The sequence below is a fragment of the Scyliorhinus canicula genome, chromosome 6 (assembly GCF_902713615.1).
Source record: "Scyliorhinus canicula chromosome 6, sScyCan1.1, whole genome shotgun sequence".
Classification (NCBI taxonomy): Eukaryota; Metazoa; Chordata; class Chondrichthyes; order Carcharhiniformes; family Scyliorhinidae; genus Scyliorhinus; species Scyliorhinus canicula.
This window is the reverse complement of record NC_052151.1, coordinates 209,597,954-209,615,675: the sequence shown is the minus strand read 5'-3', so window position 1 is coordinate 209,615,675 and position 17,722 is coordinate 209,597,954. Positions and strand designations below refer to the sequence as shown.

Here is a 17,722-nt window from a genome sequence, read left to right as displayed (position 1 = left end):
AGTATGTTTCTCTCCCTTGTTGCTTTCCTCACCACCTGCTACAGTCCCAGTCTAGCAGCAATGTCCTTTAGAGGGCAACACGGTGGCGCAGTGGATAGCACTGCTGCCTCACAGCACCAAGGTCCCAGGTTCGATCCCGGCTCTGGGTCACTGTCCGTGTGGAGTTTGCACATTCTCCCCGTGTTTGCGTGGGCCACACTAAATTGCCCCTTAATTGGAAAAAATGAATTGGGCACTCTAAATTTATTTTAAAAAAGCAATGTCCTTTCAGGACCCAGCAGCTTGGTCTGTGGTGGTACTATCGGGCCACTCTTGGCGATGGACACTGAAGTCCCCCATCCAGAGCATATTCTGCACCCTATCATCCTCAGTGCTTCCTCCAAGTGGTGTTCAACATGGAGGAGTGCTGATTCATTAGCTGGTGGTGGCAATAATCAGCAGGGGTTTTCCTTGCCTGAAGCCATGAGACTTCATGGGGTCCAGAGTGAATGTTGAGGACTCCCATGGAATCTCCCTCCCGACTATATACCACTGTACCGCTACCTCTGCTGGGTCTGTCCTACCAGTGAGACAGGACATACCAAGGAATGGTGATATTGGTGTGTGGGACATAGTCATACTCACAGAATCATGCCTTTATAGACAATGTCAGGCTGTTGCTTAACTAGTCTGTGAAACAGTTCTCCCAACATTTGACATGTGACCATTAATGGCTAAAGCAGTTGTTTACCATATCCTTTTCAAATCTGTATCCATTGGACCTAAGGGAATGGAGGTGAAGGTTGTAATGTGAGGACAGCAAGGAAGAGAGTAACAGCTTTACTGGAGGACTGGCGATCAAAGGTGAAGATGGAGTGGAGCAAATCAGAAACTGCAGAAATTTGTTGTGACCAGTGGTCAAAGGCTAGATAGACTGAATTCTGACAGGCAAATGAAAGTAATTGGGAGAAAGTTATTTTCCCCGACACAGATACAGGAGGAAGCACATTTGGAGGAAAGTGGATGGATCGAAGGAAGTCATCAAAGATGGCATTTTTGAAGAATTAATCTAAAAGAGTGATGATCCATGAGTTTGCAAAGTTGAAGAAGGGTGGCTGAGGACATGGGTTTGAATGTTTACTTGGATGGAGAGATTTACAGAGGATACGAGGATAGGGAAGTAAGAGGGAGATCATAAGACAGACAGAGGAAATACAGAAAATTTTCGGCAGTGACCGTGGGGAAGAGGACAGTAGGATCAACATTCAGGTTGATGACCATTCCAGAAAACAGGGCCATCATCTGGAACATTACAGAAAACAGGGCCATCATCTGGAACATTAACCCAATCTTCCTCTCCCAAGATGCTGTCTGGCCGAGGTGTGTTTGCAGATCTTGTGTTTTTAGTTCTAATATTATTCATTGGATAAAAGATGGCTGAGACGTGATTTGATAGAGGTATTCAAGATCCTGAGGGGTATGGAGAGGGTAAATAGTGAAAAACTGTTCCCACTCAAGAGTACACCGAGAACCAGAGGGCGGTCGGAGCTGGAACAATCTTGTCAGGGTGGTGGAAACAGGATCGGTTGAGGTATTGTAGCCACTTGGGGTGGCCACGTCCCGATTCCAAAATGGATACTCGCAAAGAGTGCAGGGAAAAATGGACAGCACTAGAAAAACAAGCAGGTGCAAGGTTTCCTGTGGATTGGAACTTGCAGAACCCAGACACAACTGAAACTACAAGCCATTAGCATAGTAATGAGCTATCTCCGGGGACAAAAAGAAACATTGAAACAATCGGTACCAGGACAGACTTCCCGGCCACCAGTGGAAGCTAAAACAAAGGCAAGCCAACGGTTACCTAGAGCCCGCCCAACAATCAGGGAACGACCCCGTTATTGGAGAAAATCGATACAAACGATTGGGACATGGTCCAATTAATTGGGACTAAGTCCAGCGTCCACCCAGAAGGGCGCAAAACCCCTTGGGGAATAAAACAGAGTCCCCAAGGTCAGTTCGCTCTCTTGAGAACTCTTACTTTCTCCATCTTCACCTTAACATTTGGCTCTCAGCGACGAGAAACCCGGCAAGCATCAGCCAAGTAAGTCTAAGGTCAACGCACGCTACGAGATAGGCGCTCCTCGCTACTATTCTATACCAGTTCGAAGCCAGCAGTATCAGAACCGGACAACGGCCATTGTTCCTCTGACTGAGTGGGTACTCGAAGCTAAGTATAGGCTTTTAGTAGTAGCTGTAGTTTAGTGAGTAGAGTTTGTGCATGAGTAATAATTGATTGTGTGTGTAAATAAATGTGTACTGATTTCAAACTTACTAACTGGTGTATCGAGTCATTGATCAGTATTCGGTTTGAACCTTGTGGTGGTATCAGAAAGATACCTGGCGACTCTTGAGCAAAGGTAATTAAAACAGAGCAAATTAAGGGAAAGCATAACGAGCAACAGTATTCAAAAGGGAATTGGGTTACTATCTGAAAAGAAAGAATGCGCAAGGTCACAGGTATAAAGCAGGAGTGGGAAGAGGTAAATTGCTCTGTCAGAGAGCCAATGCTGACTCATTCAGTCAAATAGCCTCCTGTACTGTAAAGATTGTGATTACTACTCATTCCAATTTCAGACTCTTTGTGTTTCACTTGGTTTAGGCTCTTACTTCAGAACATGTTGTGAAGCTGATGCTAGTTCTGACATAGATTCTGCAAGCACAATCCCTGCTTGCTTTGAATGGCGATATTCTATCTCTGCATTGTGTCTCTGTGAGCAAAGAAACAGAAGGTAAATACTCATTCAGTGTTTAATATCTTTCACACTCCCCTGCACTAAAATTCAGGGGCGTTGAAAAGTAACGAAGCTGCGTTATAGATAGAATTTACAGTGCAGGAGGCCGCCAATCGGTCCATCGAGTCTGCACCGGCTCTTGGAAAGAGCACCCTACCCAACCCCACACCTCCACTCTATCCCCATAACCCAGTAACCCCACTCAACACTAAAGGCAATTTTGGACACTAAGGGCAATTTATCATGGCCAACCCACCTAACCTGCACATCTTTGGACTGTGGGAGGAAACCGGAGCACCCGGAGGAAACTCACGCACACACGGGGAGAACGTGCAGACTCAGCACAGACAGTGACCCAAGCCGGAATCGAACCTGGGACCCTGGAGCTGTGAAGCAATTGTGCTAACCACTATGCTACCATGCTGCCCTGTTCAGCATTCACGGTCTGACAATACCCCATTAGCTGCTGATCGCTGAGGTTTGCCTCTGCATCGGGTTGCAGACGTCTGAGGATCGTGGGATTATATTCATTGGAGTTTAGGAGGTTGAGGGGAGATCTAATAGAAACGTACAAGATAATGAATGGCTTGGATAGGATGGACGTAGGGAAGTTGTTTCCATTAGCAGGGGAGACTAGGACACGGGGGCACAGCCTTAGAATAAAAGGGAGTCACTTTAGAACAGAGATGAGGAGAAATTTCTTCAGCCAGAGAGTGGTAGGTTTGTGGAATTCATTGCCACAGAGGGCGGTGGAGGCCGGGACATTGAGTGTCTTTAAGACAGAAATTGATAAATTCTTGATTTCTCGAGGAATTAAGGGCTATGGGGAGAGAGCGGGTAAATGGAGTTGAAATCAACCATGATTGAATGGTGGAGTGGACTCGATGGGCCGAATGGCCTTACTTCCACTCCTATGTCTTATGGTCTTATGGGTTCAGTGAAGTGACAGAAAGTCGTTTTTCCGTTCAATCACCCATTTAATTTATCAAAGACATTTGAATGTTCCGATCTGATGGTATGGGTGCGAGTTTAGCTCTATCTAATAAATATACATGTTCTCTGGGATCTGCCACAAATCCCATCACTCTAAAACACCACAAGATTCACTTATTACACAGCCTCATGTTAGATAATTGTGCTCAGTGGTCAGACTCCCAATCTCATTCTCACCATTTCCTGTTTTACCTTGTAACCTTTATGCACTGTCTACAGGACCAGTGTTTATCAGAGTCTAAGGGACTTTCTCTTACCTTTCTCCCCAGTTGATTCTAGAAACTCTTTGAATCGGAAGAATTCTCTCTGGTTGGGGCTCTCACAATCCTGTGCTGGTTCACCTCAATCCATAATCCCGGTTTACTTCCAGACGTGTCCTTCCTCCTCACTCTATCATTGATTGGGAGATCTAATTATAACAAGATGGAAAATGTGATAACAATTGATGGTGTGAAGTAGAGTGTTATTTTCCACAGCTCCCTGGGTTTCCAGTAAATACCTGGATTTTAGGTGGAAATGTTCTGATTAGTGTCCCTCTTTCAGTCTCCACCCATCATACTCTGTACCCCCTGCATGCTGCTCGGTTACTGACCCCACATCTCCCTACTCCGATTTTCTATCTTTCTCTCCCATTTGTCACCCTCTGTTACCAATGTCTGTCTCTCTCTCTCTGGGCGGAATTCTCCGACCCCCCGCAGGGTCAGGGAATCGCCCGTGGCCGGCGTAAATCCCGCCCCTGCCGTGGCCGGAATTCTCCGCCACCCGGGAATTGGCGGGGGCAGGAATCACGCCCACCGATCGCCGTGCCCCCCGCGCGATTCTCCGGCCCGCGATGGGCCCAAATCCCACCGCTGTCAGGTCTCACCCGCCGACGTGGTTTAAACCACCTCTGTGCCGGCGGGATTAGCGGCGCGAGTGGGCCTCCGGGGTCGTGGGGCGATCGGACCCCGGGGGGTGCCCCCACGGTGGCCTGGCCCGCGATCAGGGCCCATCGATCGGCCGGCGGGCCAGTGCCGTGGGGGCACTTTTTTTTTCGTCTTCTCCACCGCAGTCCTTCTCATTCTTTCCACTCTGGTATATCTCACTCCATCTTTCTCTGTCTCTTCCACTCATGCCTCTGTCTTCATCTCCAGTCTGTCTCGCCTTTGTGGGCTCCCTGCTTTTCCCCCTTACCATTTATCATCACCCCTCTAGCTATTTCCCCTATCTATCAGCTCAGTCTGTTGCCATACCTCTGCCTCTCTCTGTTTCCCACAAATCATTTCACCTCAATATGTCTGCTTCCTATTTGTCTTTCTCGATCTCTCCTTCCCGCAGAATGTCTGCCTCTCCCTCGGCCTCTTTCTCAGTCTCCCATTGGATTCCTATAGAGATTCTATGATTCTATTCTATGATTTTTTTCCCTCTCGCTCTCCATTCCGACTCTCATGCCTGTCACCTCCCCTCCCGTCTCCCCCAACCTCTGCTGCTTTGTCTTCCTGTGGCTCAGTTTCTATGTCCCCTGCCTGTCTGCAGTGTATGTGTGTATCTACAGCGTATGTGTGTGCATGCTGTGTCTATCTCTCTCGGTTTCCCCTTCTTTGTTTCAGTCAGTTTGCCCCTGGTGTGTCCCTCACTCTGCTTTCCATTCTGCCCCTATCTAGCTCCAGGAGTCTGCCCCCGAGCTGGCTGTCTGCTTCACAACCCTCCTACTGATTTCCTTCCTTTAGCTGGTCTCCGCACTGTCCCTCTCTTGTACTGAGATCTGTCAGATTGTTACCCTAGCAGCAGAGGAAATTGTTCATCAAAACTATCAGAAAACGGAAATAACAAAACCACCATCATTGTGCTGTAGTTCACTTAAGAAGCTGAACCCTGAGCATTCAGACAGATTTTGGTTTGAAACAATGAAGCTGGGATTCCACTAACAGATGTTTTCCACCAAGACCTGACCCTGGATGGGCCCATGGTGACAGTGGTTAGCACTGTTCCCTCACAATGCCAGGTAGCGAATCAATCACTCACCTTTAACAGTATACTGCCAAAGGACATCACAAAATTATATCAGAGGAGATGTGTGCCAGGACACTGTGCTTCAGCAGCTGCTGCTTTCAAGCTCAATTGAGATGTCAAATCCTCTCTCTTCCCTCCCTCCCCTTTACAAATAGACCGAACTGTTGTATTTATGTGGAAAAATATATTTTGTTGACCGTTGTGTTTAAATGAGAAAACATATTTTATTGCATGAAATTTGTAAACGTTGAGGTAGTTTTCTGTCATTATTATACCCACCCTCAATGGGTGTTCCCAAGCTGGTCCTGTCATAAGGGGGCGGGGCTACACTCCTCCTGTGCCACGCTGGAGCTGTACAGACTAAAGCACTAGCGGCCCCAGGCAGCACATTGAGCAAAAGGTTGGGCGCAATATTTTTTTAAATTCATTTACGGAATGTGGGCATTGCTGGTTAGGCCAGTATTTATTGCCCATTCCTAGTTGCCCTTCAGAGGTTGGTGGCGAGATGCCTTCTTGAACCGCTGCAGTCCTTGAGGTGTAGGTACACCCACTGTGCTGCTAGGGAGTGTGTTCCAGGATGTTGGCCCAGAAGGAGCGGCGATATATTTCCAAGTTGGGGTGGTGAGTGACTTGGAGGGGAACCTCCAGGTGGTGGGGTTCCCAGGTATCTACTGCTCTTGTCTTTCCAGATGGTAGTGGTCGTGGGTTTGGAAGGTGCTGACTAAGGACCCTTGGTGAGTTACTGCAGGGCATCGTGTAAATAGTACACATGGCTGCCACTGTTCATCGGTGGGAGGGTTTCAATGTTTGTGGATCAGGGAGCAATCAAGCGGGTTGCTTTGTCCTGGATGGTGTCAAGCTTCTTGAGTGTTGTTGAAGTGGCACTCATTGAGGCAAGTGGATTCCATTACACTCCTGACTTGTGCCTTCCAGATGGTGAACAGGTTTTGGGGGGAATCAGGAGGTAAGTTATTTGCCGTAGGATTCCTAGCCATTTTCACCTGCCCTGATAGACGCAGTATTAATAAGGCCAGCCCAGTTAGCCTCTGATCAAATGGTAACCCCCCCCCCCCTCAGAATATTGATTGTGGGGGATTCAGTGATGGTAGCGCCATTGAACGTCAAGGGCCAATGGTTACATCCTCTCTTGTACGATGTAGTAATTGCCTGGAACTTGTGTGGCTCAAATGTAACTTGCCACTTGTCAGCCCAAGCCTGGATATTGTCCAGATCTTGCTGCATTTGGACATGGACTGTTTCAGTGTCTGAGGAGTCATGAATGGTGAACATTGTGCAGTCATCTGCGAACATCCCCATTTCTTACCTTATGATGGAAGGGAGGTCATTGATGAAGCATCTGAAGATGGACAGCCCTAGGACACTACCCTGAGGAACTCCTGCAATGATGTTCAAGAACTGAGATGATTGACATCCAACCAACACAACCATCTTCCTTTGTGCCAGGTATGCCTCCAGCCAATGGAGAGTTTTCCCTCTGATTCCCATTGACTCCAGTTTAGCTAGGGCTCCTTGATGCCATACTCGGTCAAATGCTGCCTTGATGTCAAGGGCAGTCACTTTCACCTCACCTCTGGCATTCAGCTCTTTGTCCATGTTTGAACCAAGGCTATAATCAAGTTAGGAGATGAGTGACCTGGCGGAACCCAAAGTGAGTGTCAGTGAGCAGGTTATTGCTGACTGAGTACCGCTTGACAGCACAGTTGATGACTCTTCCCATCACTTTGTTGATGAAGGATTGGGATTGGTTGGGTTGGAATTTGTCCTGTTCCTTGTGCACAGCGCCCGCCTGGGCAATTTTCCACGTTACCGGGTAGATGCCAGTGTTGTAGCTGTACTGGAACAGCTTGGTTAGGGGTCCGGCAAGTTCTGAAGCACAAGTCTTCAGTACTATTGCTGGGATATTGTCAGGGCCCGTAGCCGTTGCAGTATTTAGTGCCTTCAGCTGCTTCTTGATATCACATGGAGTGAATTGTATTGGCTGAAGACTGACAACTGTGATGGTGGGTACCTCAAGAGGAGACCAAGATGGATCATCCACTCAGCACTTCTGGCTGCAGATTGTTGCGAATGCTTCAGCCTTGACATTTGCACATATGTGTTGGGCTCCTCTATCATTGAGGATGGGGATATTTGTGAAGCCTCCTACTCCAGTGAGTTGTTTAATTGTCCACCACCATTCATGGCTGGATGTGGCAGGACGGCAAAGCTTAGATCTGATGCGTTGTGGAATCGCTTAGCATGATTACTTGCTGCTTATGTTGTTTGGTATACAAGTAGTCCTGTGTTGTAGCGTCACCAGGTTGAAACCTCATTTTTCAGTATGCCTGGTGTTGCTCCATCATGCTCTCCTGCCCTCTTCATTGAAGCAGGGTTGATCCCCTGGCTTGGTGGTAATGGTAGAGTGGGGGATATGCCTGGCCATGAAGTTGCAAATTGTGGTTGAAAACAATTCTGCTGCTGCTGACAACTCAGTGTCTCATGGATGCACAGACTTGAATGGACGGTGAAGCCACCCCACCCAGAGCATATTCTGTGCCCTTGGCACCTTCATTGCTTCCTCCAAGTCTCCAAGTGGTGTTCAACATTGAGGAGTACTGATTCATCACCTGATGGTGGCCGGTACATGGTAATCAGCAGGAGGTTTCCTTTCCCGTGTCTAACATGAAGCCATGAAATTTTGAGGACTCCCAGGGCAACTCCCTCCCGACTGTATATCACCGTGCCACCACCTCTGCTGCGTCTGTCCTGCCGGCGAGACAGGACATACCCAGGAACAGCGATAGTGGTGTCTGGGACATTATCTGTAAGGTATGATTCTGAGAGTATGACAATACCAGACTGTTGCTTGACTAGTCTGTGAGACAGCTCTCCCAACTTTGGCCCAGACGTTAGCAAGGTCAACAGGGCTGGGTTTGCCAATGTAGTTTACCGTACCTGGATGCTGGGTGGTACGTCCGGTTTTATTCCCCATTTGTGTTTTTGGAATGGTTGAATATAACTGAATGGCTGTGAACCTGTTGTCACATGTCGGCCAGATTTCCTTCCCTAAAGAACATAAGAACTAGGAGCAGGAGTAGGCCATCTGGCTCCTCGAGCTTGCTCCGAGTTTCAATAAGATAATGGCCGATCTTTTTGTGGACTTAGCTCCACTTACCCACCCGTTCACTATAACCCTAATTCCTTTACTGTTCAAAATCCTATCTATCTTTGCCTTAAAAACATTCAACGAGATAGCCTCAACTGCACTGGGCAGTGAATTGCACAGATTCAATCCTTTGGGTGAAAAAGTTCCTCTGATCTGCCGGAACTGGCTGAGAGTCCAGTGAATTTTGGTAAACTACCATGAGTGCATTTGCTATTTCCCTCGCCATCTCTTTTAGTACCCTGGGATGCATTCCATCAGGACCAGAAGGCTTGTTTACCTTTACTTGTTTACCTTTGGCTTACCCAACACGAGCTCCTTGGTGATAATGATCATTTCAATGTCCTCACCTGCCATAGCCTCCTTGCCATCAATTATTGACATGTTATTTGTGTTTTCCACTGTGAAGACTGACACAAAATATCTGTTCAATGTCTCGGCTATTTTCTAATTTCCCATTATTAAATCCTTCTTCTCATCCTCTAAAGGACCAATGTTGACCGTAGCCACTCTTTTTCATTTTATATATTCGTAGAAACATTTGCTGTCTGTTTTTATATTCTGAGCTAGTTTATTCTCATAATCTTACTTTTCTTTATAGCCTTTTTCGTGGCTTCCTGTTGACCTTTAAAGATTTCCCAATCCTCTAGTTTCCCACTTATCTTTGCCACTTTGTATGCATTTTCTTTCAATTTGATACCCTCCTTTATTTCCTTAGGTAGCCATGGCTGATTATCCCTTTTCCTGCAGTCCTTCCTTTTCATTGGGATATAATTTTGCTGTTCCTCAATTATCCCACTGCAAAGTATTTGCTCCCAGTCTACCATAGCCAACTCCTTCCTCATCTCATTGTCGTCTCTTTTGTTTAAGCACATGACACTGGTTTTGGATTTTACCTTCTGTATTTTAAATTCAACCATACTGTGATCGCTCCTTCCGAGAGGATCCCGAAATATGAGATCATTAATCATTTCTGTCTCATTACACAGAACCAGATCTAGGCTAGCTTGCTCCCTCATAGGTTCCATTACATACTGTTTGAGTAAACTGCCATGAGGAAACTGCCACGGATACATTTTATGAACTCATCCTCAAGGCTGCCCTGACTGACCTGGTTTGACCAATCTACATATAGATTTAAATCCCCCATGATAATTGCCGTACCATTTTTACAGGCATCAGTTATTTCTTTGTTTATTGCCCGTACCACTGTGATGTTATTATTTGGTGGCCTAAAGACTACGCCCATCAGTGACCTTTTCTCCTTACTATTTCTAATTTCAACCCAAATAGATTCAACCTTTTTCTCCATAGAATCTATCATCTCTCACTACTGCTGGGATGTCATCCTTAAATATCAGAGCTACACCACCTGCCTTACCTTCCTGTCAGTCCTTCCGAATAGTCTGATACCCCTGGATATTTAACTCCCAGTCGTGGCCATCCTGCAACCGTGTCTCTGTAATGGCCACTAAATCATACTCATTCATGATGATTTGTGCAGTCAACTCATTTAACTTGTTTCGAATGCGATGAGCATTCAGGTAAAATGCTAGTTTTTATACCTTCTTTTTAAATCTTAACACATCCATTAATAACATCTCCTGATCTTCCCTTTAACTTTTGTCATAATTTTCCATGTAGTTGAACCCACATGCTAACCTGCTGCTTTGCTTCCCATTAACTATTATACTTCCCATAGTTTTAGATGTGCAGGGCGAGGTGATGAGTTACACCTGTATGATGTGGAAGCTGGTGGACCCCATTGAGGTTCCTTGGGAACATGTCTGTATTAAGTGTTGGTTGTTTGAGGAACTCCGGCTCAGAGTTGATGAGGTGGAGTCCAAGCTTCAGATGCTGCGACACATCAGGGAGGGGGAGAGCTACCTGGACACTGTGTTCCAGGAGGCAGTCACATCCCTTAGATTAAGAATTTGAATTCAGTTAATAATCAGGGACAGCAGAGTGTGACGAGAAGTGAGATAGGTAGAGGGATCTAGGAGATAGAGTTATAGGAGCTTCATCCCTTGTTCAAGATTCTTGTTCCTTGCATGAATGAAAGTGGGGACTGTGGAGAGGATGAGCAAACTGACCACAGCACAGTGGTACAGGGAGCCATGTGGCCAACTAGCAGCAATACCACTACACCACTACCTCCCCTTGTCAAGGCCCTCAGCCATGGTCGTCACAGACTGAGCCACGCCTTGGACACCAGCACTCGAGATGCTGACCTCGTGCTGCAGGCTTTCCACTGCTGTCGCCACTCTAACAGTGTTGGCCTTTGTGCCAGGCATTGCCAGTATGAACTCCTGCGCCCCTAGCCTTCGAGGCTCCTCCACTCGGCTAAGCACCCGCCGGAGTGTCACTGACATCTCCTCCTGAATCTCACGGCCGTGTCCTAGCATCTGCATCAGCTCTGGGATAACATTGTCCAGAGGCTTGACATATGGCTCTGACCCAGCTGAGTCCTGGGATCCAGCAGACTTTCAACTGCTGACTCCCTTGGATGTTCCTGATGTACATCAGCATTTGTGTGGTGCTCACCAGATTGTGCCCCAGAAGCCTGTCCACTAATGTTGCCCACTGAGGTGTGTGCCTGCGCTGATGGAAGGTGCGGGTGTTAGCTGTGACACCTCAATAGTGCTGTCCTCAGAGATCTCCTCCCAGATGTTCTCTGGGTGTTTGACTGGGGACTGGATGGTCCGGTCCATCAGATGGATATCCTACGAGAGAATGGACATGTGGTCAGTGAGATGGAAAAATCATTTTATCTGACATGAACTCACTTGAGCTAGGTCATCAAGGTGAGGGGGCAGTGGATCCTCACCTCCGCAATGCAGATTAACCTTGCTGTCGGTGACTGCTCTATCCTCGGTCAACCCCGTGATTTCCAGACCCGTTCCTCAAAGGGGGTGAGGACTCTGTTCTCTGGTATTCCACCCCCTACCTTGGCCCTTTTATGCCCATTGTGGCCCAACTTATCCTGCAGGGTGAAAGAGGGGGCATTGGATTTGCACGCTTGATGGACTGCAGAGGAACTTGGAGTGGGAGGGTAAAGATCCAATTGCTGTGGCAAGTGTTGATACCAACGAGATGAGTAGAACAAGGATAGAGGTTCTGCTGAAGGAATATGAAAAGCTAGGGTCTAAATTAAGAAGCAGAACCAAAACTGTAATCATCTCCGGATTACAACCTAAACCACAAGCTAATTGGCACAGGTCAATAAGATTAATTGTAACTGGTACGATGCTGTGGACATCACAGAGACGTGGCTGCAAGGGAATCAGGGCTGGGATCTAAATATCCAAGTATATGTGTCCTATCGAAAGGACAGGCAGATGGGGCGAGGTTGCATTGTTAGTAAGAAATGAAATTAAATCGATAGCAAGAAGCGATATAGAGTTTGGGGCAGCACGGTAGCATGGTGGTTAGCATAAATGCTTCACAGCTCCAGGGTCCCAGGTTCGGTTCCCGGCTGGGTCACTGTCTGTGCGGAGTCTGCACGTCCTCCTCGTGTGTGCGTGGGTTTCCTCCGGGCGCTCCGGTTTCCTCCCACAGTCCAAAGATGTGCGGGTTAGGTGGATTGGCCATGCTAAATTGCCCGTAGTGTCCTTAAAAGTAAGGTTAAGGGGGGAGGGTTGTTGGGTTTATGGGTATAGTGTGGATACGTGAGTTTGAGTAGGGTGATCATTGCTCGGCACAACATCGAGGGCCGAAGGGCCTGTTCTGTGCTGTACTGTTCTATGTTCTAGAGTCAAAGGCACAGAAAAAGTCCCTGATGGGACTGATGTACAAGCCCCAGAGCAGTACTCAGGATGTGGGGCGGAAAATAAATCAGGAGATAGAAAAGGCACGTAAAAAAGGCAATATTACAATAATCAAGGAGGATGTCAACATGCAGGTGGAAAATCAGTTTGGTAGCGGATCCCAAGAAAAGGAATTGTGGAATGTCTACAAGATAGTTTTTTGGAGCAGCTTGTGGTAGAGCCCAATAGGGAGCAGGCAATTCTGGGTTTGGTGATGTGCAATCAGGCAGATTTGTTCAAGGATCTGAAGGTGAAGGAACCTTTAGGGGCCAGTAACCACAATATGGTAGAATTCACCCTGCAATCTGAGAGGGAGGGGCTGGAATCAGATGTAACGGTATTACAATTAAGTAAAGGTAACTATAAAGACCATGAGGGAGGGGCTGGGCCTTTTGGATTGGAGGGGGAGCCGAGCAGGGAAGACAGTGGAACAGCAATGGCAGGAGTTTTTGGGGGTTATTCAGAACGGAGGCACAACAGAAATTCATCCCAAGGAGGAGGAAACATGCTGAGGGGAGGACGAGGCATCCATGGCTGACTCGGGAAATCAAGGACCGCATAAAAGCAAAAGAAAAAGCATCCAAAGTGGCGAGGATTAGTGGGAAGCCAGAGGATTGGGAAGCATTTAAAAGCAAGCTGGACGTTACGATCCCCTCAGGGGCTGAGCACATGTTGTATCCAATTCCCCATCATGGAATATGAACTTGTTCTCGTCGAGCCTACTGTGCAATCCATGAAGTCACTTCCTTTGGCTACGACATATCAGACAACAAAAGACCCAATATGGGGGAAAAGATGAAACAGGAGTGTAAGCTAGCTAGTAATATAAAAGTTTTTTTCCAATATGTAAAAGATAAGAGTTCTGAAGGATATAGCTGAGGAGATTGTGGAAGCATTGGTCATGATCTTTCTGGAATTACTGGAGTCACGGAGCGCCCCAGAGGACTGGAAACTGACCAGATGAACTGTGCCCCACAGTTCTGAAGGAAATAGCGGAGGAGATTATGGAGGCATTGGTCGTGATCTTTCTGGAATTACTGGAGTCAGGGACGGTCCCAGCAGACTGGAAAGTGGCTAATGTCACACCCCTGTTTATAAAGGGAGGGAGGCAGAAGATGGAGAATTATAGCCTGGTTACACACTGTCTGATCTCACTGGCTCCATCCTCCCCGGGTTACACAATGTCTGGTCTCACTGGCTCCATCCTCCCCGGGTTACACACTGTCTGATCTCACTGGCTCCATCCTCCCCGGGTTACACACTGTCTGATCTCACTGGCTCCATCCTCCCCGGGTTACACACTGTCTGATCTCACTGACTCCATCCTCCCCGGGTTACACACTGTCTGATCTCACTGGCTCCATCCTCCCCGGGTTACACAATGTCTGGTCTCACTGGCTCCATCCTCCCCGGGTTACACACTGTCTGATCTCACTGGCTCCATCCTCCCCGGGTTACACACTGTCTGATCTCACTGGCTCCATCCTCCCCGGGTTACACAATGTCTGGTCTCACTGGCTCCATCCTCCCCGGGTTACACACTGTCTGATCTCACTGGCTTCACCTTCTTGATTTCAGTTGTCTCAGTTCTAATTTACCCCCAATATACAAAATACAAAGTAGTGATGGAATTGAGCCACTGACTCCTGCATTTTGCTGTTTTATTGACAAGATCAAAGCTGACCAGATCAAAGCTGACAAGCCCAGACTTTATTTGACTTTCTATCCCCACCCCTCCCAGAAACTTTCAATCTTGTTTTCAGTCCAGAATATCACTCAGCCTTAAAAATGCTCAGCCCAGGACCAAAAGAAACTTCAGAGAGTCGTGAACACCGCCCAGTCCATCACACGAACCTGCCTCCCATCCACTGACTCCATCTACACCTCTTGCTGCTGGGTGAAAGCGGGCAGCATAATCAAAGACCCCTCCCACCCGGCTTACTCACTCTTCCAACTTCTTCCATCGGGCAGGAGATACAGAAGTCTGAGAACCCACGCACGGACAGACTCAAAAACAGCTTCTTCCCCACTGTCACCAGACTCCTAAATGACCCTCTTCTGGACTGACCTCGTTAACACTACACCCATGTATGCTTCATCCGATGCCAATGGTTACGTAGTTACATTGTATATCTTGTGTTGCCCTTTTATGTATTTTCTTTTAATCCCTTTTCTTCCCATGCACTTAATGATTTGTTGAGCTGCTCGCAGAAACATACTTTTCACTGTACCTCGGTACATGTGACAATAAACAAACCCAATCCAATGATTGAGCCTCCACTGCTCTGGGGAAAGCACAGTAAGAAGTCTTACAACACCAGGTTAAAGTCCAACAGGTTTGTTTCAAACACGAGCTTTCGGAGCACGGCTCCTTCTTCAGGTGAATGGAAAGGCTTGCTCCAGAAATGTTTATATAGACACAGTCAGAGATGCCCCGGAATGCGAGCACCTGCAGGCAATCAAATCATCAAAGATGCAGACAGAGAGGTAACTCCAGGTTAAAGAGGTGTGAATTGTCCCAAGCCAGTTCAGTCGGTAGGCCTCTGCAAGTCCAGGCTTGTTGGTGGGGGCCGAATGTAATGCGACATGAATCCCAGATCCCGGTTGAGTCCGCATTCATGCGTGCGGAACTTAGCTATAAGTTTTTGCTCAGCAATTTTGCGTTGTCGCGTCTCCTGAAGGCCTCCTTGTAGAATGCTGACCCGGAGATCAGAGGCTGAATGTCCTTGACTGCTGAAGTGTTCCCCAACTGGAAGAAGGGAACAGTCCTGCCTGTTGATAGTCGCACGACTATCAGCCAAGCGTGGTACATTGGCGAGACCATGCAGACGCTGCGACAACGAATAAACGGGCATCGTGCGACTATCAACAGGCAGGACTGTTCCCTTCTTCCAGTTGGGGAACACTTCAGCAGTCAAGGACATTCAGCCTCTGATCTCCGGGTCAGCATTCTACAAGGAGGCCTTCAGGAGACGCGACAACGCAAAATTGCTGAGCAAAAACTTATAGCTAAGTTCCGCACGCATGAATGCGGACTCAACCGGGATCTGGGATTCATGTCGCATTACATTCGGCCCCCACCAACAAGCCTGGACTTGCAGAGGCCTACCGACTGAACTGGCTTGGGACAATTCACACCTCTTTAACCTGGAGTTACCTCTCTGTCTGCATCTTTGATGATTTGATTGCCTGCAGGTGCTCGCATTCCGGGGCATCTCTGACTGTGTCTATATAAACATTTCTGGAGCAAGCCTTTCCATTCACCTGAAGAAGGAGCCGTGCTCCGAAAGCTCGTGTTTGAAACAAACCTGTTGGACTTTAACCTGGTGTTGTAAGACTTCTTACTGTGCTCACCCCAGTCCAACGCCGGCATCTCCACATCATGGCTCTGGGGAAAGATTAACTTCTCTCCCTCTCTGCTCAGTGTTTTTATTTGGAAAGCACGCCTTGAATTTCCTGGACCCAATCCCACTTTTGGGTTTGATTTCCGCATTTTAACAAACATTTGCCATTTTCCCTGAACTACAGAACCAGATTATTGTCGCCATTGAAGGTACTCACGGACAGGGCACCTTTCTCAGGCGGAACCCCCGGATCAGCTCCAGGGGCGGGGCCGCCGTGTTGATCCTGACGCTCGAACTGCTGCGAACACAAGATGGGCGGCCAAATCAGTTTGCGCATGCTCAATAGCACGCGGCCGCGCGCGGGAGCCGTTACCGTTGTTTCAAACTGAAATGCGGGGAGGGCGGTTAGGATCGCGCGCCTCTGTGTTTATTGGTTCATTCAGTCCGTCATCGCTGGGGGCGGGGCTCCAACCGCCAACCCCGCTGTTCTCGTGCCGGCCCCTGACGGTGTTCGATGCTCAGCCCCGCCCCCTCCCACCCATCCAACTTCAGACCTTGGCTGTCTTCATGCGCCCCACAGCACAAGGCTGTCCAGGTTGACAGGGCTGTGAGGCATCAAGGGGAAGGTGCTGCCAACCCCCAGACGCAGCACTGATCCAGCTCAAGTGACACAGGAGGGTCCATGGATCCAGAAGCACGGTGCTGCCCAGGAAGACCAGCTTGGCACGGAGATTGAGGCATGAACCTGACTGCACCATCAGGATGGCCAACAGCAAAGCACTATGGCAGCAAATGATGCTATCACCCCGTAACCTCTGGTGAACTGAGAACTGCCTTGTGCACACCGCCCATCAGCAAACAGGTTTGACACCAATGTAAATTCCCAGATAATAGGTCTGATATGGTGCCGGTGGGCAGCTGTTTGAATGGTAATTCATGAAATGCAAATGGCCTTTCCTCCACCTGTCAGCATGAAGAGTGACCCACCATTAACTCGATAATTGCAATGGGATTTTACGCTGGCAGGTTTCTGGCTTTTTACTCCAGATTCACTGAGCCCCCTGGCACCAAATACACCGCAGGCTGGTTTGGAGAATTCCACCTTTTGTCTCTCTGTTCCCCAATTCCTCTCTGTGTGTGTATGTCTACCTCATCTGTCTTCCATACCATATCTCTTACCTCAGATAATTATCTCCCACATTTGTATCTATCACTTTATCCATTCTCCATCTGTCTCTAATATCTGTGCCTCACTCTATCTCACTAACCCCACATCTGCTCCCTCTTTGTAACTCTGCACCTCTCTCTCCCTTTCCTCATTTCTTTCTTCCTCTTTCCACGCATTCAATTACACAAGGTTTTACCAGCAGGACCTGGCTCTGAGGGCGGCCTGCGGAGTCCTTGGGATGGGGGGGGGGGGGGGCGCGGGGGGATCTGGCCCCACGGGGGAGGGCCCCCACGGTGGCCTGGCCAGAAATCGGGACCCACCGATCTGCGGGCGGGCCTGTGCCGTGGGGGCACTCTTTCCCTCCGTGCTGGCTGCAGTAAACCGGCGTGGAGAAGAAACCCACTGTGCATGCACAGGCATCACGCCAGCGGTTCTGGGAACACGCTGGCGCTACTGCACATGCGCCAACTCGTGCCGGCCGGCGG

General features: G+C 48.2%; 1 protein-coding gene across 1 annotated transcript in view; it reads right to left on the bottom strand.

Moving 5' to 3' along the window:
- The window catches only part of LOC119968004, a 185,773-nt gene extending 169,362 nt beyond the window's left edge, over window positions 1-16,411 (bottom strand). Inside the window, exons 1-2 of the mRNA XM_038801105.1 lie at window positions 16,287-16,411; window positions 4,022-4,173 (exon numbers count right to left, since the gene is read on the bottom strand). The gene's annotated coding sequence lies outside the window, so the exon portion shown is untranslated. The remainder of the gene's footprint in view (window positions 1-4,021; window positions 4,174-16,286) is intronic.
- Between the last annotated feature and the right edge of the window lie 1,311 nt (window positions 16,412-17,722).